The sequence below is a fragment of the Trichosurus vulpecula genome, chromosome 1 (genome assembly GCF_011100635.1).
Source record: "Trichosurus vulpecula isolate mTriVul1 chromosome 1, mTriVul1.pri, whole genome shotgun sequence".
Classification (NCBI taxonomy): Eukaryota; Metazoa; Chordata; class Mammalia; order Diprotodontia; family Phalangeridae; genus Trichosurus; species Trichosurus vulpecula.
Genome location: NC_050573.1, coordinates 300,979,442 through 301,000,912, shown reverse-complemented (window position 1 = coordinate 301,000,912; position 21,471 = coordinate 300,979,442). Strand labels below are relative to the sequence as shown.

General features: G+C 36.9%; 1 protein-coding gene across 3 annotated transcripts in view; it reads left to right on the top strand.

Moving 5' to 3' along the window:
* The first annotated feature begins 634 nt into the window (after positions 1-634).
* IMPA1 (inositol monophosphatase 1) overlaps positions 635-21,471 on the top strand; it is a 43,227-nt gene continuing 22,390 nt past the window's right edge. Inside the window, exons 1-3 of one of the 3 annotated variants that reach the window (XM_036741004.1) lie at positions 1,098-1,163; positions 11,154-11,373; positions 18,144-18,249. The gene's annotated coding sequence lies outside the window, so the exon portion shown is untranslated. Of the gene's footprint in view, positions 1,164-11,153; positions 11,374-18,143; positions 18,250-21,471 lie in introns of all 3 variants that reach the window. The other 2 variants (XM_036741006.1, XM_036741005.1) reach the window with 2 other exon arrangements.

The window sequence follows — 21,471 nt, the reverse complement described above, 5'->3', positions numbered from 1 at the left end:
AGCTTATATCTTAAGCTACTAAAGCTAAAAAATGCACTAAGACTTTTGGGATACCACACTTTTAACTGTCTGGCTCATTTTTTTGGCCGGAAAACCAAAAAGGTTATCAAAGAAGAGCAACAGTATGTGAATTAAGCAGATGAAACTAACCTTTCAAGGAATACCATTTCCATTTTTTTGCCACATGACACAAAATGTCCCTCAAACACAGTATGTGGTTATTCATAAGCCTAAGACATAACGTGTTGAGCAAATAACTTCTCCCAAGTGACTTATTTTTGTGTTTTATTTGCGTCCCTATCATACTATCAAACTGGCTACTGAATGAATGATTCATCTAAATTTGGGGTTAACGGGGATTATTGGGATAATAACGTTTATATTGCGGTTTAAGGTTTGTAAAAGGTGTTTTAAAATATGATCTCATTTTACTCTCACAACTGCCATGTGAAGTTGGCACTATCTCCATTTCACAGATGAGGAAACTGAGGCAGCTAGGGTGAAAGGCCTTGCCCAGGGTCGCAGGGCTGGTAAGGAAACGTCAGGTGCATTTTAACAGGGTCTTCAGTGAAGGAAGAGCAAGAGGGGCACCAGGGAGAAAAGAGAGGGAGGGGACAGAATAAGGATGGTCAAAGGAGGAACGGAGAAGGGAGGGAAAGGGAGGAGATGGAAGTGGAAGGAGCAGCATGGAAGGGGCCTCACTGGGAAGGCTGCTCGCCCTCAAGCCGCCCTTTCCTCGCCTCGGGCCCCTGAGGACCTCGGGCACATTCCTGGGGGAAGGCGGGACTTCCTGTCCCAAAGATGAACGGTTTCCTATCCGGAAGAACAGACTCTAACCGCATCTGAGAGAGCCCGCCCGGAGCTTGAGACTGGAAGGTGAGATTTGGAGCTGTCTTTGCCATCCCTCCCCGCCCCTCCCTCTCCCCAGCCCCCCAGATTTCCCCTCCTCCCTCCCAACTCCGCCTCACGCGGCCTGAGGACTCCCTTACTTCCTCCCCTCCCCCAACCTCTAGCGCAATCCCAGGGGACGAGGATGGGGGGTACTGGACCGGCCTAATTCTGGCGCCTGCGTACTGGGGCTGGGGTTCCCCCGCGAGGCTGTGCGAGGCGCGCGGAGGAGGGCATGACGTCTGGACCACGACGGGAGCTGGTCCAGGCCCGAGGTGATAGAGGGGGCGGGCCACTGGGGGGTGGGCATGAAGTGGGGATGGAGGGCAGCTAGGAACGCTGCCGGGTGTGTGTGTCGGGGTGAGGTGTGGGTAGACCCGCAATAAATCCAGTCAGCGCCCCGCCCCCACCCCTCCTTTGCCTTCTCCGCCCTGCCCTGTCTCTCCTGGCCCCATTCGCCTTAACACTGGTGTTCAGCTCCAGCCTTTGCCCTGGTGGGGGTGGACTTGACTGAGACCGCCTTCAAGCCCTTAGCATCCCCGAATCCTCGCCCACCTCCCCACCCCCTTGGTGATATTGGAGAGGGCTCCCGAGTCAGTACCAAGGGTTATCTTCTTGGTCTGGAACTTTTTCAGACCTGTGTGACCTTAAACAACCCCCTTGATCTCTCTGGGCCTCGTTTTTCTGAAGTGCTTAAATTGACCGTAAGGTTTTGTTTTTGTATTCCCCGTTCCTTGCGTACAGTCAGCATTTAATAAATGCTTGTTGAGTTATTGAATCTTGTGTCCTAATTGAGAAACAGCTGTTTCATTCATTCAACGATATTGGGCATCCCCACTGTGCAAGTCACAGGGCTGAGGGCTGTGGCCTATGACAGCAAAGATAATGAGAGGCAGACCTGGTGACAGCAGCAGAATCCTGATTCCTCTGCTGATTACCTGTATACTCTTGGGAAAGTCACTGGTTCTCTGACTTCCTGCTTTAAGTAATGACATTTTGCATCTCTCATCTTTCCCCTTATTTTTACTCACAAGACACCACCTTGTTAAGGCCTCACCTGGATATAAAAAATTTTTTAAATATTTTTTATTATAAACTTAAAAAACGTTGAACATTTCAGTATACAGAAAAAGGGGTTGTATATATGAAACTGTCAACTTATGTTACATAGTTTGTCTTTTAAAGTTTATTAGGCTTAACATGATAGGAACAAAATAGCTCTGCTTTATCTCTGTCCCCTTCTGAACTAACTTCTGTTCTTTTCCCTGTATTACTTAAGCATTTCAGTGGTACTTTTTAATTTTCTTTCCCTTAGTCCCCCAACTGTTGTCCTCCACTTCCAACTTCCTGTATTTTACCTCTTCCTGTGTTACTCGGACCATTCAGCTTCCAGATTGAACCTCTGGCTTCTATTCTCTCACATTTTCAATTCATCCATCCCCACATAATTGCCAAATTGATATATCTGAAGCACAAGTCTTGCTTCCTTCCTCAGTGACTTCCTTTTGCCTCTAATATAAAATACAGATTTTTTTTTCAGATTAGCATTTAAAACCCTTCACAACCTGGCTCCTCCAGCCTATATTTCCAGACTTAATGAATATAACTTCCTTCTGATGCCCTCTACATTCTAGCCAAACTAACTTATTTGCTATTCCCTGAGCTTGGCATTCCATTCCTTGCCTTCATCTCTTGTACAGCTTGTCTCCTTTGCCAGGAATATACTCTTTCCTTACTTTCATCTCTTCCTGTGAGCAAAGGGCCATGCGCTACCTCCTCAAGGATGCCTTACCTGATTCTGTTGATTATTGGTCTTTTGTCCATCCTCAAATTATCATCTGTATACTTATTTATTTTCTTGCTGTATTGTCCCAGTAGCTCCCCATGGGCAGGGACTGTTTTTATTTTTAATTTTCATCTCAAGCACATAACACAGGGAATTTCTTCCTTGTAGTTGGCACTTAACAAACACTTGCTGGATTGTTATGGGAAGTGCAATAGAAGAGGTATATAAAGTACTATGTAGAAGTTGAGAGAAAAAGTAATTTCTTGCAATGGAGAATCAGGGAATGCATCAAGAAGAAGTTGTCATTTGAGCTGGGGATAGGAGAAGATCGAAGTAGTGGTTTTTTGTCCTGATTTCAAATGCGGTTTCAGATTTTGTCCATTATCTACCATTTTTAAGGGAATCACAGCTAAATATTTTTTCAAAAATGATTTTTTGAACAAAACCTTGCTCTTTTAATTCATCTAAAATGTAGCTGTTAATGATTCCTGTTTTATTTTTATTGTGAAATATAATATACCTCGATATCCAGCAGTTGTAAGTCATTATGCTTAGATTCCATTTTTACTGGTATCTCTTTTCTATTGTGGAGAGTTTTTTTAATGGAAGTGCTTATATTTTTCATCACAATTGTACCTAGGTTTTCCACAAAGAAATCAAAATATAAACTAATGGATCTTGAGTCATGTTACTTGGCAGTGGTTAATTGACGATTTCTTGGTAATTTTGCCTTGTAGTTTCCTCAAATATTTTTGGTTACTTAAAAAAAGATTTCTGTGTAACTCCTTTAGTTAAATTCAGTTATTCCTCAAAATATTTCTTTGATCCCTTTTCTTATTCAAGGCCCCACAGATATTTCTTCTTTGATTTTTAGCTTTAGTTATTCTTGAAATTTTATTTTTTCAGATAAAGAAACCTTCATTACTTTGATTTTTCACCTTGACAAAACCTGCATCATTTTTGGTCACTTGACAAATTAAACCAAATGTAATACTCAACAGGAGGGAAAGAACTTTAAAATACCAACCAGTGATTGACTTGTCATATATTTCTTTTCTATAATGAAATACTTCCTTTGAGGTCACTGCAATTCATATTGCCCTCAAATGTAGTGGGGGGTTTTCTTGTCTCTACTTACATTCACAAATAAAGGCAGAGTATTTGATATACCCAGTTGTAATCATAGTACAAGTGCAATCTTTTTCAGATGTCCACTATTTATCAATAATGCCAAAAATAGTTTTTATACTTAACGTTCAGGAGAGTTTCCATGTTTTAAACATTTTAGAATCTTCTTATGGGAGATTCCATCCTTGTGATCTAGAAGCTAAAAATTGACCTTGATTTTTGAATGACTTAAAGTCTTGAACAAGGTCACTTAGGTCTGTTTGAGTTATTAAATGTATATTTGAGGATCACCTTATTGATCTCTTATGCATCATTATTACAATCTGAATCATAAGGTTCATACAAATTTTGAGTTTCTGGTTGTTAAAATCTATCTCACGTCATGGTAAATTTGGGTGTTTAACAATATATCTAGATTTGTAGGTAATCCCTAATATACTTGTTAAGAAAAAAGAGCAATATGTTGAATTTTTCTTTTCTGTTCTCTCCAGATTATAGGAACTACAAAGAACATGTGAGGAGATCCATGTATCCAGCCAGTTATTATTCTAATCGTACAAATAAGGGGCCCAAGGCTTATTGTGGTTACCTGTTTTAAAACCAAAATAGAGTTCATATGTTTTCTTAACTAGATCAGTGAAATTATGTCTCTGATATTTATAAATTGGATCATAACAAATAATTATTTAAAAATGGTTGACATACTCAAGAGACACACTGAGAATTTAAGTAATCTCATGTTAACATCAACAAAATACAAAACAATTGAGAAAATAGAACCAATAAAGATGTTTACCAAACGATACCTGGCATAATAAACTAACAAAAATCTGCTAAATATTGAGTTTCACTACATGTCTGAACATCTCAGCCTTCTTGCCAACTAGCGCATAAGCTGGTATTTCACATGGCAAGTAAGAATAAGCTTAGTGATTTCTCATTACATCCCCAACCAAACTATATGCATTTTATTACCACCTCATATTGTGTAGTTTATGTAAATATTTACCTGTCACTTAATAATCAGAACTCAAAGAAAAATTCCATTTGCATATTTAGAACTATATATATAAAATAACAAAAAATTTCCATGTGACAAAACATGTGTCTAGTAGCAGTTCAGTAGTCATCTAGGTTCTACTTGAAGACCTCTGGTGACTGGGGATCTACCATTATGAGGCAGGTCATTTCAGTTTTGTTTAGCTCTAATTGTTTGGACAACTTTTCTTACATTGAGCCTAAATTGGCTTCTTGGCAACTTTTTCCCATTGTTCCTGGTTCTATGCTATAGATCCAAGAAAAAGTCCTTCTGCTTGACAGACCTACAAATATGTGAACGTATCTAACATGTCCCCCTTAAGTCTCATCTCCAAACTAAACATTATATGTCCTTCAGCTAAATCTGATGGCATAATCCCAAGGCCCACCATCACCCTTCTAGTACTCTTCACGTTTTCCAGTTTGCTAAAGACCTTCCTAAAATGAAGCAGAACAGATGACAGTAGACCGGATGTGGTCTGATCAGAGCAGATTACAAGGGGATATTAGCCTCCTGCACACTGTACTTCTGTTAATTTACCTTATGATAACATTAGCTTTTTGGCAGCTGTGTCATGTTGTTGACTCATTTTGAACTTATAGTCCACAAAATCCCCAGATTTTCTTGTTCACACAAATTGTTATGCAATCACACCATCCTAATCTTATATTTGTATAGATGATTTTTTAAACCAAGTATAGGATTTTAGGCACATCTCTGTTAAATTTCTTTTCGCTAGACTCTTAATCTAGTAAACACTTCTTGTACTAGCTTGAGATCTGTTTGAGTCCTGGCTCTCATCTATTGCCCTCCCAGTTTTGTGTCATTTGTCAGTTTTTAAAGCATTCCACCATTATACCTGTTATGGATAAAAATGCTGAATAGAGTAAACCAAGAAAAGAACCCTGGGAGCACCCAGTGATATAAGTTGTCATCTCCTTATTAGTGTTTGCTGTTTGGGGCCTGATCATAGAACCATTTCTGAATCTACCTGAAAATACTGTAGTTTAACCCATATTTCTTGTCCACAGGATAGTAATGCAGGCAGACTTTGTATACAGAAATTTTGGCAAGATGTTTCTTAATGTCTTTGTCATTCCTCTGAACTACTAATCTAACTATCCTGTTAAAAAGGGAATTGGGGTTATTTTGGCATAGACTGTTCTTGATGCTGTTTCTTCAGGGGAAGTCAGCCCAGGAGGGCTGTGAATCTCCCAAAAGTGAAATTCTTCTTTTGAAAATTTATTTTTCATTTTCAGCATTCACTTTTATAAGATTTTGAGTTCTAAATTCTCCCTCTCCCCAAGATGGCATGTAAACTGATGTAGGCTATACATGTACAATCATATTAAACATTTCCATGTTAGTCCTGTTGTAAAGAAAAATCAGAACCAAAGTGAAAACCACAAGAAAGAAAAAAAAAAGAGGGAAAGTAGTATTCTTCAATCTGCATTCAGACTCCATAGGTCCTTCTCTGGATATGTATGTCATTTTCCATCTTTAGTCTTGGAATTGTCTTAGATCATTGCTGAGAAAAGCTAAGCCCATCAAGGTTGGTCATTGCACAGTGTTGCTGTTAACGGTGTACGATGTTCTCCTGGTTCTGCCCACCTCACTCAGCATCAGTTCATGTAAGTCTTTCCAGGTTGTTCTGAAATCTGCCCGCTCACCATTTCTTATGGAACGAGAATATTCCATTACATATACCACAACTTGTTCAGCCATTCCCCAACTGCTGGCCATTCCCTCAATGTCCAGTTCTTTGACACCACAAAAAGAGTTACCATAAATATTTTTGGACATGTGGATGCTTTCCCCATTTTTATGATCTCTTTGGGATACAGACCTAGAAGTGTTTTTGCTGGATCAAAGTTTTATAGCCCTTTGTGCTATAGAACAGTTTTATAGACCTTTGGGCATGGTTCCAAATTGTTCTCCAGAATGGTTGGATCAGTTCACAACTCCAGAAACAATGCATTAGTGTTCCAATTTTCCTATAATTTCAGCATTTATCATTTTCCTGTTTTGTCATGTTAGCCAATCTGATAGGTGTGATGTGGTACCTCAGAGTTGTTTTAGTGTGCATTTCTGTAATCATTAGTGATTTAGTGCATTTTTTCATGACTATACATAGCTGTAATTTCTTCATCTGAAAACTGCCCATTCGTATCCTTTGAATCAATTGGGGAATGACTTGTATTATAAATTTGATTCAGTTCTCTATATATTTTAGAAGTGAGGCCTTTATCAGAGACATTGGCTGTAAAAATTGTTTCCCAGCTTTCTGCTTCCTTTCTAATCTTGGTTGCATTGGCTTTGTTCCTGCAGAACCTTTTTAATTTAATGTAATCAAAATTATCCATTTTGCATTTCATGATGTTCTCAATCTCTTCTTTGGTCACAAATTATTCCATTCTCCATAGATCTGATAGGTGAACTATTCCTTGCTCTCCTGATTTGCTTATAGAACCACCCTTTATGTCTTGATCATGTACCCATTTCACCTTATCTTGGTATATGGTGTAAAATGTTGGTCTGTGTGTGATTTCTGCCATACTGTTTTCTAATTTTCCCAACAGTTTTTGTCAAGTGTTCTATCCCAGAAGTTGGAGTCTTTGGGTTTATCAAACAGTAGATTACTGTAGTCATTGACTACTGTGTCTTACATACCTAACCTATTCCACTGATCCACCACTCTCATTCTTAGCCAGTAACAAGTAGTTTTGAGGATTGCTGCTTTATAATACAGTTTTAGATCTGGTATGGCTAGGCCACCTTCCTTTGCATTTCTTTTCATTAATTCCCTTGATATTCTGGACCTTCTAGATTAATTTTGTTATTATTTTTTCTAACTCTATAAAATGACTTTTTGGTAATTTGGTATGGCACTGAATAAGTAAATTAACTTAGGTATATTTGTAATTTTTATTATATGGGGCCCCCCACCCCCACCCCCAGTGCAACTGATATTTTTCCAGTTATTTAGATCTGACTTTTATTTGTGTGAAAAGTGTTTTGTCATTGTGTTCATATAGTCCCTAGGTTTGTCTTAGCAGGTAGACTCCCAAATATTTTATATTGTTTACATTTACTTTAAATAGAATTTCTCTGTCTCTTGCTGTTGGGCTTTGTTAGTAATATATAGAAACGCTGATGATTTATATGGGTTTGTTTTCTATCCTTTGGCTTTGCCAAAGTTGTTAGTTATTTCAGGTAGTTTTTTAGTTGATTCTCTAGGATTCTCTAAGTATGCTGTCATATAATCTGCAAAGAGTGATAGCTTTGTTTCTTTGCCTAATCTGATTCTTTCAATTTCTGTTTTTTTTAACTTATTGCTAAAGCTAACATAACAGTGGTGGTAATGAACATCCTTGTTTCACACCCTGATCTTATTGGAAATGCATCTAGCTTATCCCCATTATGTAAAATGCTTGCTGATGGTTTTAGATGGATGCTACTTATCATTTAAAGGGAAACTCCTTTGATTTTTTTGCTCTCTGGTGTTTTTAAACCCCAGAAACTCTGTTGTATTTTGTCAAAAGCTTTTTCTGCATCTATTGAGATAATCATTGATTTTTGTTAATTTTGTTATTGATATGGCCAATTATGCTGCTACTTTTCCTAATATTAAACCAGCCCTGCCTTCCTGGTATAACTCCCACCTGGTCATAGTGTATTATCCTTGGGATAAGTTGCTGTAATCTTTTTGCTACTGTTTTATTTAAAATTTTTGCATCTATATTCCTCAGGGGAATTGGTCTGTAATTTTCTTTCTCTCTTTTGACTCTTCTCAGTTTAGGTATCAGCATCGTATTTGTATCATTAAAAAGAATTTGGTAGGACTCCTTCCTTAACAATTTTCCCAAATAGTTTATGTAGTATTGGAATTGATTGTTCATTAAATGTTTGGTACAATTCACTTGTAAATCCATCTGGCCTTGGAGATTTTTTTCTTAGGGAGTTCGTTGATGGCTTGTTCAATTTCTTTTTCCGAAATGGGTTATTTGAGTATTTCATTTCCTCTTCTGTTAATCTAGGCAATTTATATTTTTGTAAATATTCATCCATTTTACTTAGATTGTCAGTTTTATTGGTATATAGTTGAGTGAAATAGCTCTTAATTATTGTTTTAATTTCCTCTACATTGAACCAAAGGTTTATCTATTTTATTGAGTTTTTTTTGTAAAACCAGCTGTTAGTTTTATTTATTAGTTCAATAGTTTTCTTAATTTCAATTTTATTAATCTCTCTTTTGATTTTCAGAATTTCTAATTTAGTATTTAATTGCAAGGTTTTCATTTGTTCTTTTCCTAGCTTTTTTAGTTGCATACCCAATTCCCAGTACAGTTCCTTTTTTTAACCTGTTAATTTCACCCTTTTATCATCACATCAAAGTCAGTTTATATCCACACTCTCTATCTATGTATACCCCTTCCAAATATTGTAGGGATGTAAACAGTTTAACCTTATTGAACATCATGGCTTTTTTTTTTCTTTCCTGTTTACCTTTTTATGCTTCTCTTGAGTCTTGTATTTGAAGATTGAATTTTCTGTTCAGCTCTGGTTTTTTTTATCAAGAGAGTTTGGAAGTCCCCTATTTCATTGAATGTCTATCTCCTCCCCTGAAAGATTATGCTTAATTTTGCTGGATTGTTGATTCTTGGTTGTAATCCAAGATCCTTTGCCTTCCAAAATATCATATTTCAAGCCCTCTGATCCTTTAATGTAGAAGCTGATAGGTCCTGAGTAATCCTGACTATGGTTCCACAATATTTAAATTGTTTCTTTCTGACTGCTTGCAGTATTTTCTCCTTGATTTGATAATTTTGGAATTTGGCTACAATATTCCTTGGGTTCTTTATTTTGGGCTCTATTTCAGAGGTGATTGGTGGCTTCTTTCAATGAATATTTTACCCCCTGGTTCTAGGACCTCAGGGCAGTTTTCCTTGTTAATTTCTTGAAAGATGCTGTCCAGGCTTTTTTTTTTTTTTTTTTTATCATGGCTTCCAGGTAGACCAATGATTCTTAAATCATCTCCCCTGGATCTGTTTTCCAGGTCAGTTTTTCCAGTGAGGTATTTTATATTTTCTTCTTTTTTGTCATTCTTTTGATTTTTTTGGACTGATTTTTGATGTCTCATAGAGTCATTAGCTTCCACTTGCCCAATTCTAATTTTTAAGGAATTGTTTTTTCAGTTAGCTTTTGTGCCTTCTTTTTCATTTGGTCCATGTTACTTCTTAAGGTTCAGTGAGTTTTTGTGCCTCCTTTTCCATTTGGCCAATTCTACTTTTTAAGGAGTTTTCCTGTTCAGTGGATTTTTGTACTGCTTTTTCCATTTGGCCAATTCTACTTATTAAGCAATTGTTTTCTTCAGTCAGTTTTTGACTTTCCTTGTCCAAGCTGGTGATGTTCTCTTGCATACCTTACATTTCTTTTTGTAGTTTTTCTTCTCTCTCTCTTATTTGACTTAATCCTTCTTGAGCGCTTCTAAGAAGGATTTTTGGGCTTAAGATCAATTCAAATTCCCCTTTGAGGTTTCGGATGTAGATGTATTAACAGTGTTCTCCTCTTCTAAGTTTGTGTTTTGATCTTCCCAGTCCCCATAAAAAGTCTATAGTCAGTGTTCTTTTTTGCTTTTTGATCGTTTTGTTTGCCTATTTCCTGATTTTTACAGTTGAGCTCTGCTTCTGGGGCACAGGGGGCACTGTCCCAAGCCTTTTGTGCTGGGGGCCAGGGGCCTGGTCATTGGCTTTGTGTGCTGAGGCCTCAGGTGCTTGTGGCTGGAGGCTGTAGGGGTCTGGCAGCTTACCTGATGCTGACCTGGGGTCCTAATGATGATGTCTGGCATGTGCTGAGGCCAGGTGGGGTATTTTTGTGTTTCCCGGGGCTACATTGAAGTACGCAAAGGTTTGATGGCTGGAGGACACTTGTCTATGCGGAGCAGTGCTGAAGCATGGGGAGGTCTGGCTGCTGGGAGATGCCTGCCTACACAGGTCTGTGCCTGTGCACATGGTGGCCACTTCCCCTGGCTATGCTAGGGCATGCAGGGTGGGGATGTGGGATCCTGATATTTGTGTTTGCCTGCCCTACCATCCTGGGGCTCAGGATCTGCTGGTTTGCTGAGGTGGGGCTCGTCGAAGGCTTGCTGGGACGCTTCCTGTCCTGGAATGCGCTCTCCTTTTACCCGAGTGAGATGGACCTTTCTTACCAATCCTCCACATTTCCTGGGTTAAAAGACTGCTTCATCCTGTCTTTCTGCTGGTTCTGCTGTTCCAGGATTTTTCCTGGGGTGCTATTTTCTGTTTTTTGCAGAGGTCAATAAGGGAGAGTGATAGCGACTTAATGTTTACTCTACCATCTTGGCTCCCAGAAGTTGATTCAACAGTGAAATTCTGAAGACACAAACGCAAACCTTTCTTATGAGGAAGAAAAAACAGGAGTTGTCTGGAGAGACTGATGTGGATGCACACAGGGAATTCACCAACCAACTTATTTATTAAAAAAAATGTACAGAAGATGGAAGCAAGGGCAGGTAATAGAGTATTGTTAAAAATTATGGAATATTATTGTAAGAATAGTGTCAGAAATGCCAGAGATCAGAATGAGCTGAGGCTATCAAGGAAAGCAAAAAAAAAAAAAGGTTTTAAAAAAAATTTATATTTTTAGTTATATTGATGAAAAGCGGATCAAGGAAGGAAGTAGACTGCTTTTAGGTGTAGATGGCCCAACAAAGAGAAAGTAGAGTTCTTATTTTGCTTCTGTGTTCTCCTCCAAGTATAATGAACTTTGGATTGGAAAAGACAGAACAAAAAAGGTTGATGGGGAATTGGTACCTGAGATAAGTAAGCAGATATTAGAGAGTCCTTAGATACCCATGCTGAATTCAGATCCTTTTGTCCAAATGAACCGTGTTATTTGGTACTGAAAGAAATGAAGAATATGATTGCTGAACTGATCAATGATTTTTGAAAAATGGAGAAAAAGACAAAATGACAATTTTCAAAACAGGGAAGAAAGTAGTCTGCAAACTATAGAGAAGTGAGCTCGACCTATCCCATTCTCACCCCACTTTTCAACCTCTTGCTTAGGAATGATAATTGCATCTATTCTGAGGGCACAGTTGCCATTACTACTATGAAAAATGTGGTTATCTTTTCCTTGTAGAATCTTTGTGATTTAGATCTAGACTGCCTAGGTCAAAACTTCCCCTAGTATCACTCTCAAAACCTTCTTAACCATCCATGTCAATCCTACCTCTCTTAATTCCTTTCTCAGTCTGCCTTCCCTCATTCATTGTACTTTATTGTACATTGTACAATTGTACAAAGCTTATTGTATTGTTAACTAACTATTTATGTTAAACCTCTTCCTCTGTCTTGTCTTCCTGGTATTACAGAAGCCTAGCCCCATCCAGAAGACAGCCCCTGACCACTCTCTTGAGTTATTGGATGTATTTTCTCTTGCGTCGCTTGACATACTGGACCAGGAGGAGTAGTAGACTTGCTTCTTGCTCCTTATTGCCTCTTCCAGTTGCCCTTAACTACCACCATCACTCAGCAATCTCTCCTTCCTATGTCACTGTATCCAGATCCTGATTGCTGTTATACTAGCCTTAGGTCATTCTCATTTCTCAATGAGTTTGATACCTAACTCATAGTCTTTTTCTACTTTGGAACCATCTTATCCTTACTCATATTATCTCCATGCTATCTCCTTAGAATCACATTTGCTTCCTAGTTCATCAGCATCTTCAGCTCTTGTGATCTGTCTGCACATTTCCTCCACTTCAGATACCCACAACTGTAGCCGTACATACCCTTGATCTCATCATCTTCTACAAGTTTTCTATTTCCATAATCGATAACTGTGAAATCCTTTTCTTTTTCCATAAACCATCCTGCCACTACCAAACTCATGCTCCTGTCTCACAGTAACCTTCAGTTATTTCACCCTTCCCTGCTTTCCTAGGTCATCACTCATTTTCTGGCTTTTTTTCCCTTTGAAATATTGATTTACAGTTCAACTTTATACCATCCTATACTTTCTAATTCCTTGTCATCTGATTTTATCACCATTTGTCCCTTTCCAAACCCCAACCCTGGATTAGTTCTACCATTGCCTTTTTTGCTTCTATTTGAGTACTACTAAATGCTTCTGGAGGAAGTCTTATCACCATGTTGAGAGGATCCACTACAAATTTATCCTCCTCTCTTTGTCTCCATTTCATCATCTCTTAAAATGGGGATAATAATACAGTTATCTAATAGGGTTATTATGAGGATTAGGTGAAATAGTGTATAAAAAACACTTAAATATTAAAGAGCTGTGTTAGGTGGTATTGTTAGCAGAGGAGTCAGATCTGAGAGATGTTGTGGAAGGTGAAAAAAGATTTGGTAACTCATTGGATAAGGTGAAGTAGAGTGAGGAGTCAAGGATAACATATCCAGGATGCATATCTGGGAAACTGGCAGAATGGTGGTGCATTTTTTAGAAATAAAGAAATATGGAAGAGGAAGTAGGTTTTGAGGGAAAGATAACATATTCTACTTTGGATATATTGAGTCTGATATGTCTAAGAGGTATTTTTGATGCCAGAATGAAGCTTAGGGGAGGTGTATGTATATAGGGCTGGATACATAGATCTGTGAGACATCTCCATAGAGTTCCTCTCCTCCCCCCTCTTGAAGTAGAAGCTTGATATAGATGTAGGATATTTATGTATCTTCTACCTATTCTATACACCTGATCATCTGTTAGGCATTTCTTACTGGTATGGGTTAGACAAGATGGCTGCTGAAATTCCTTTCTCCTTAAAAAGTCTGTGATTCTGTGGTTATTATTTCTCTTTTTAAATCCTTAATAACTATCCCTTTAATAACTTGTTCTTGAGTTTTGCTGGGAATCAAAGCCGGACTCACTGACTAATCGATTGTAGACTCACCTCATTTCCCTTAGGTTCCAGGTCAAAGAAAAGGCTTGAGCAAAGGAGCCAAGGCAATATAGGGTTTTTTTTTTTCCCAGGCAACGAACAGTTGTCCAATCTGGTTAAAATGTAGATTGTAAGGTGTGGTAAGAAACAAGGAAAGCCCAAAAGGTAGGTTGGGGCTAGAATAGATTATGAAGAGCCAAGAAGTGCTACAGGATGTTTATGTTACAACATGAAGGAAAAGACTCGTTAGCCTTCTCTCTGCTTTAACTCTGTTCTTTTACTGCTCTTTTCTTTCTGTGATTTGAGTACCATTGCAATAGTTTTAGCCATATGTGATATATGTGATTTACTCTTTAGGTAGGAATACTATGCTTATTATCCTTTCATAGAAAATTATTCATAAGGGAAAATTTCTACATCTTTATAAACAACCCAAGAGTTGTACCATGCATCAAACACCTTATAAAAACTCATTGTACTAAGTTATATTTTAAAATTTTAGTTATGTTTTTGGTTAGTTATTTTTAGTTTCCTCAGGATTTCACTTTGAAGAAGTCAGTAAAAAGTCAGACCTCATGGAGGAGGTATCATAAATGCTTTTTCTCCCTATAACATAGATGTTATTTTTATAAACTCTGTTTTTGCTTTTTTCATACTTGATGCTATTCCCTTTGTACTTGATAGCTATTTCCTTTATTCTCTAATATTCTCATCCTGCTCTTATGCTTTTTCTTTTTCTCCTTTTCTCTTATTTCTTATGCCGGAGGTGTCAAACTTGAAGCCCTGCAAAACTCTCAAGTGAGGCTGGGAACCAGATTAAAATGTAGAATTAGAAATTTTAACAAATAAATGAAAATACAGTACAACATAGATAATGTTGATTTGTGGTTTTCTAAATCAATATGCAGCCAGGAATCCATTTGTATTTGAGTTTGACCCCACTGATATTTCCCACCTTTAGAATATTTATTGAATCTCTACTATTTCCTTTCATTCCCCATTCTCTGGTACCTTTTAAGATACTATGAATATTTTTGACTACAAAAATATCCTATATCTGCACTAAAATGATATCTTTAATAGTTTGGAGGAATTATTAAAGTTTCTAGAGGTACCTGGTTTAAATCTTAATGACCAGTCCAAGGGGTGGAGCCAAGATGGCTGAGTAGAGGCAACTGCTAACTGGGAACTCTCCTGACATTTCCCTCCAAACAATTTTAATATAACACAGTAAATCAAATTCTGGAGTGGCATAGCCAACAAAAAGTCAGAATGAGACATTTTTCCAGTCTAAGACAACTTAGGATGCCAACAGGAAAGGTCTGTGACACCAGGTCGGGGGACAGTGGTAGGCCCAAAGTGCACATGGTAGTAGCACCAGTGGAGTGGTCCTTGAAGGCAGCGACTGCTGTCCGGAGCTCTCAGCCTAGAGACAGTGAGGGGATCAGACAACAGGTCAGAAGGAGATTACAGGAACTTTTTGCTAGCATTGGGCACAAGACCTGGTGCTGCTTGGCAACTTCATTGTCCATATGCAATTCTGGGTCACAGTTCCAGGGCAGAGAGGAGTGTTAGTGTTTGTGGCTTCAGTAATGCAAGGAAATTGTGAAATGAGAATTAACAGCTGGGTAAAAGAGACCCAAAACATACTGAAGAAAATAACATTTCAAAAACCAGAATTGGACATTTCAAATAGTAAAAGAACAAGAATTCACTGAAAAAAAGAACTACTTAGAAGGAATAATTGGGCAAGTGGAAGCTAGTGATTCTATGAGACATCAAGAAACCATAAAGTCAAAAGAATAAAAAAACAGAAGAAAAAATGAAATGCCTCATTGAAAAAACAACTGACCTTGAAAATAGATAAGGAAACATAAAGAATTATTGGACTACCTGAAAGCCATGATGAAAAAAAGCCTAGACATCATATTTCAAGGAAATATAAAGAAAAACTGCTCCAGTAGCTTAGAACAGAAGGTAAGATAGAAATTGAAAGAATCCACTGATTATTGTCTGAAAGATATTCCAAAATGAAAATTCCTGGGAATATTATAGCCAAATTCCAGAGCTCCCAGGTCAAGGAGAAAATATTGCAAGCTGCTAGAAAGAAATTATTTAAATATAATGGAACTACAGTTAGGATCACACAATATTTATCAGTTTTGTGTTAAAGGATCAGAAGGTTTAGAATATGATATTCTAGAAGGCAAAGGAGCTAGGCTTAAAACCAAGAATAACCTACCCAGGAAAACTGAGTATAATAATTTTTCCAAGGGAAAAAAAAGTCACTTAATGAAATCAAAGATTTTCAGGCATTTCTTATGAAAAGACCAGAGCCAAATAGAAAATTTGACATTCAAACAGAAGACTCAAGGGAAGCATAAAAAGGTAAACATGAAAGAGATTCATAAGGGATTTAATAAGGTTAAACTATTTACATGCCTATATGAGAATGTTATCATTGTTAGGGCAGTTCGAAGGAGTCCACATAAGAGGGCAAGGGTGTTAGTCAATTATATTGGGATGTTCTCCAAAAAAAAGTGAAGGAATGAAAGAGAGGGATTCACTGGGAGAAGAGGGGAGAGGAAGAATGGGGAAAATTATCTGACATAAAAAGGCTGCGCAAGGAAGAGCTTTTATAGGGGAGGAGATAATTGGGAATGGCAGGCAACACTTGACTTCACTTGCGTAGGAATTGGTTGAAAGAAGGAAGAATATGTATATATATATATATATATATATATACGTGTATATATATATATATATATGTGTATATACACACACACACACACACACACACACACACACACACACACACACATACACACACACACTCGGGAATAGAAATCTATCTTACCCAACAGGAAGTACGGAAGGGGATAAGAGGAAGGGGAATGGTGATAAAAGGGAGGATGGATTGAGAAAGGCAATAAAACAGACTTTTGAGGAGGGACAATGTAAAAACAAAGAAGGATAAATAGAATAAGATGGAGAGAAATACACAATTAGTAATTATAACTGTGAATGGGATGATCTCACATACAAAATGGAAGTGAACAGCAGAATGACTTGGAAACCATAATCAAAATGCATTTGAAACAAGAACACATGCAAAGTTAAAATAAGAGATGGAGCAGAATTTATTAGATTTCTTCTGAAGTAAAGAAAATAGCAGGGGTAGCATGATCTCAGACAAAGCAAAAGCAAAGATAGGCCTAGTTTAGATTATAGATTAATCAGGGAAGCTGCACATTGATGAAAGGTACATAGACAATGAAGTAATATCAGTAGTAAACATACATGCACCAAAATGGCAGAGCATCTAAATTAAAAGTTAAAAAAGTTACAGGAGGAAATAGTAAAACTGTATTATTTTTATTTTTGGAGGGGAGAAGGCAGGGCAATTGGGGTTAAATGACTTGCCCAAGGTCACACAGCAAGTAAGTGTGTCAAGTGTCTGAGGCCACATTTAAACTTGGGTTCTCCTGACTCCAGGCCTGGAGCTGTACTCACTGTGCCCCCCTAGCTGCCCCAAAACTATACTATTTAGAGACCTCAGTGTACCCCTCCCAGAACTAGATAAATCTAACAATGAAATAAGTAAGAAAGAAGTTAAGGAGGTGAATGGAATTTTAGAAAAGCTGGATATGGTAGACTTCTGGAGAATATTAATAAGAATAGAAAGGAGTATACTTTTTCCTCAGCTGTACATGACACCTTCACAAAAACTGTATTAGGCCATAAAAATCTCACAAATGTGGAAAAGCAGAAATGTTAAATGTATTCTCTGTAGACCATAATGTAATAAAAATAAAATTCAATAAAGGGTCTTGGATGTGTAAGTTAAAAATTAAGTGAAAAAACAACCCTGAGGGTACCACCTCAGATTGGCTATCAGATTGGCTAACGTGACAGAAAAGGAAAATGATAAATATTGGAGGGGATGTGGGAAAATTGGGATACTAATGAACTGTTGGTGGAGTTGATACAACCATTCTGGAGAGCAATTTGGAACTATGCCCACAGGGCTATATAACTGCATACCCTTTGACCCAGTTATACTACTAGATCTATATCCCAAAGATTAAAAAAAGGGGGGAAGGCAGAGAAGGACCTATTTGTACAAAAATATTTATGGCAACTCTTTGTGATGGCAGTGACTTGAAAGTTTGAGGAGATGTCCATCAATCGGGGAATGGCTGAACAAGTTGTGGTGTATAATTGTAATGGAATACTATTTTGCTGTAAGAAATGATGATCAGGTTGATTTCAGAAAAACCTGGACTTAACTGATGCAAAGTGAAGTGAGCAGAACCAGAATATTGTACATAGTAACAGCAATATTGTATGATGATCAAATGTGAATGGCTTAGTTTTTCTCAGCAATGCAATGATCCAAGACAATTCCAAAGGAGTCGTGGTGAAAAATGCTATACACCTCCAGAGAAAGAACTGATGGCAGTCTGAATACAGATCAAAGTATGCTATTTTTCACTTTCTTAAGTTTTTTCACACTTTTTGGGTCTGTTTTCTTTCACAATATGACTAATATAGAAATATGTTTTGCATGATTGTACACATATAACCTACATCAAATTGCTTACTGCCTCAGGGAGGAGGGAGGGGACAGAGAGGGAGAAAACTTGGAATTCAGAATTTTAAAAAATGAGTGTTAAACATTGTCTTTACATGCAATTGAGAAAAAAATAATATTCAGAAAAATTAATTGGTTACTAAATCTAGTTCTAAAGATTAAAAACAATTGGTTATTTTGATTTAAAGAAGAAGAAAACCAAGTTTACCAGAATCAAAAATGAAAAAGCTGAATGTACCACTAATAAAGATGAAATTGAAGCAATCATTAGGAGTTATTTTGCCCAATTCTATGCCATTAAAGCTGATAAAGTGAAATGGATGAATATTTACAAAACTATAAATTTCCCAGATTAACAGAAGAGGAAATAGAATACATAAATAACCCCATCTTAGAAAAGAAAGTTGAACAAGCCGTAAATGAGCTCCCTAAGAAAGAAATCCTTAGGACCAAATGAATTTACATGTGAATTTTACTAAACATTTAAAGAACAATTAATTCTAATACTATGTACGTATATTTGAAAAAAATAAGTAAAGGAGGAGTTCCACCGTATTCCTTGTATGATAGAAATATTGTTTTGATGCCCAAGCCAGGGAGAGCAAAAACATGAAGAAAACCATAGGCCAATTTACTTAACAAACATCAATGTAAAAATTTTAAATAAAATACTAGCAAGGAAATGACAGCAACATATTAAAAAGACCATACATTCTGACTAGGTGGGATTAATACCAGGAATGCAGGTCTAGTTTAGTATTAGTGTAATTGACCATATCAATAATGGAAACAACAAAAATCATATCTGGATAGATGCAGAAAAATCTTTTGACAAAATACAACACCCATTCCTATTAAAAATACTAGAAAGCATAGGAATCAATGGAGCTTTTCTTAAAATGATAAGTAGTATCTCTCAAAAATCAAGAGCAAGTGTTACCTGTAATGGGAATAAACAAGGAGCATTCCCACTAAAATTGGGGTAAAGCAAGGCTGTTCATTATCATCACTGTTATTCAGTATTATACTGGAAATGCTAACTGTAGCAATAAAACAAGAAAGAAATTGAAGAAACAAGATAGGCAATGAGGAAACAAAACCATCACTCTTTGCAGATCATATGATGGTATACTTGGAGAATCCTAGAGAATCACCCAAAAATATAGCTGAAACAATTAACAACTTTAGTGAAGTTGCAGGATATAAAATTCATATAAATCATCAGCATTTCTCTATTATCAACAAAACCCAGCAGGAAGAGATAGAGAAATTCCATTTAAAATAACTACAAGACTATATAACATACTTGGGAGTCTACCTGCCAAGATAAACCCAGGAACTCTATGAACACAATTACAAAACATTTCACGCAAAGACAGATCTAAACAACTGGGGAGGTATCAATTGCTTATAGGTAGGGCTGAACCAATAGAATAAAAATGACAATTTTACCTAAATTTGTTTACTTATTCAGAGCCATACTAGTCAAACTACTAAAGAATTATTTTGTAGATCTCAAAAAAAAAATAATTATACAATTCATTCTGGAAGAGCAAAAAGTCAAGAATATCAAGGGAACCAATGGGGAAAAAAACCTGAAGTAATGCGGCCTAGTGATTTCAGACTATATTTCAAAGCAGTAATCATCAGAGCAATCAGGTACTGGCTAAGAAATAGAACGATAAGTCAATGGAATACATTAGGTACATTTAGTATATAGTAATATAGTAATCTAGTGTTTGATAAACCCAAAGACCCAAGCTTTTGGGGGAAGAATTCACTATATGACAAAAATTGCTGGGAAAACTGGAAAGCAGTTTAGCAGAAATAGGCGTAGACTAACATTTTACCTCATATACTAAAATAAAGGCAAAATAGGGATGTGCTTTAGACATAAAAAGTGATACAAGCAAATTGAGGGAGCATAGAAAATTTTACCTGTCAGATCTATGGATAAGGGAAAAGTTAATGACCAAGCAAAAGGTATGGTCACGGGAAGTATAATGGATGATATTGTTTATGTGAAAATAAAGGTTTTGCACAAACAAAATCAGTGCAGCCAAAATTGAGAGAAAAGCAAGAAACTGGTAAATAATTTTTACAGCAAGTTTCTCTAATAAAGGCCTCATATTTTAAATATATAGGGAACTGAATCAAATTTGTAAAAAATAGCCATTCCTCACTTGATAAATAGCTAAAGAATATGAATAGGCAGTTTTCAGAAGAAGAAGTCAATGTTATCTATAGTCTTATAAAAAATACTCTAAATTACTATTTGCAATACTGCTACTAAATATGTATTCCTAAGAGATTAAAGAAAAAAGGAAAAGGACTCATACAAAAATACTTATACCAGCTCTTTTTGTGGTGGCAAAGAATTGGAAAGTGAAGGGATACCTATCAATTGGGGAATGGCTGGATAAGTTGTGCTGTATAATTGTGATGGAATACTATTGTGCTATAAGAAATGATGAGCAGGATGGTTTCAGAAAAACCTGGGGGCAGATATATATGAACTGATGCAGAGTGAAGTGAGCAGAACCAGGAGATCATTGTATGCAGTAATAGCAATATTGTAATGATGATCAACTGTGAAAGACTTAGCTACTCTGATCAGTACTATGATCTAAGACAATTACAAAGAATTCATGATGAAAAATGCTATCAACATCTAAGAAAACTTGTGAACTCAGTGCAAATTGAAGTATTTTTTCACTTTTTTAATATTTCTTGCTTTTTTGCAATATGGCTAATACAGAAATATTTTTCATGCTTTCACATGTATAATTGATGTATCACTTGCTTTTTCAGTAATTGAGGGCTGGATGGAAGGAGAGAATTTAGAACTCAGGATAAAAAAAAGCTAAAAAATAATAAATTTTGAAAAAATTCTCAATAAGCCCTTGAACTTTCAAGCATCATGGGATAGTAGAAAAAGCATCCTGCCTTTGCCCCATCCTAGCAAGTGACTCTACCTCTCTAGGCCTCTGTTACCTAAGCTGTAAAATTAGGGGGTTGGATTATGTAATCTTTAAAGTAACATGAATATAGAAGGTATCTTAAAAATTTATGAATTCTTAGATGGGGAAAGTGGTGAATCTGAAATC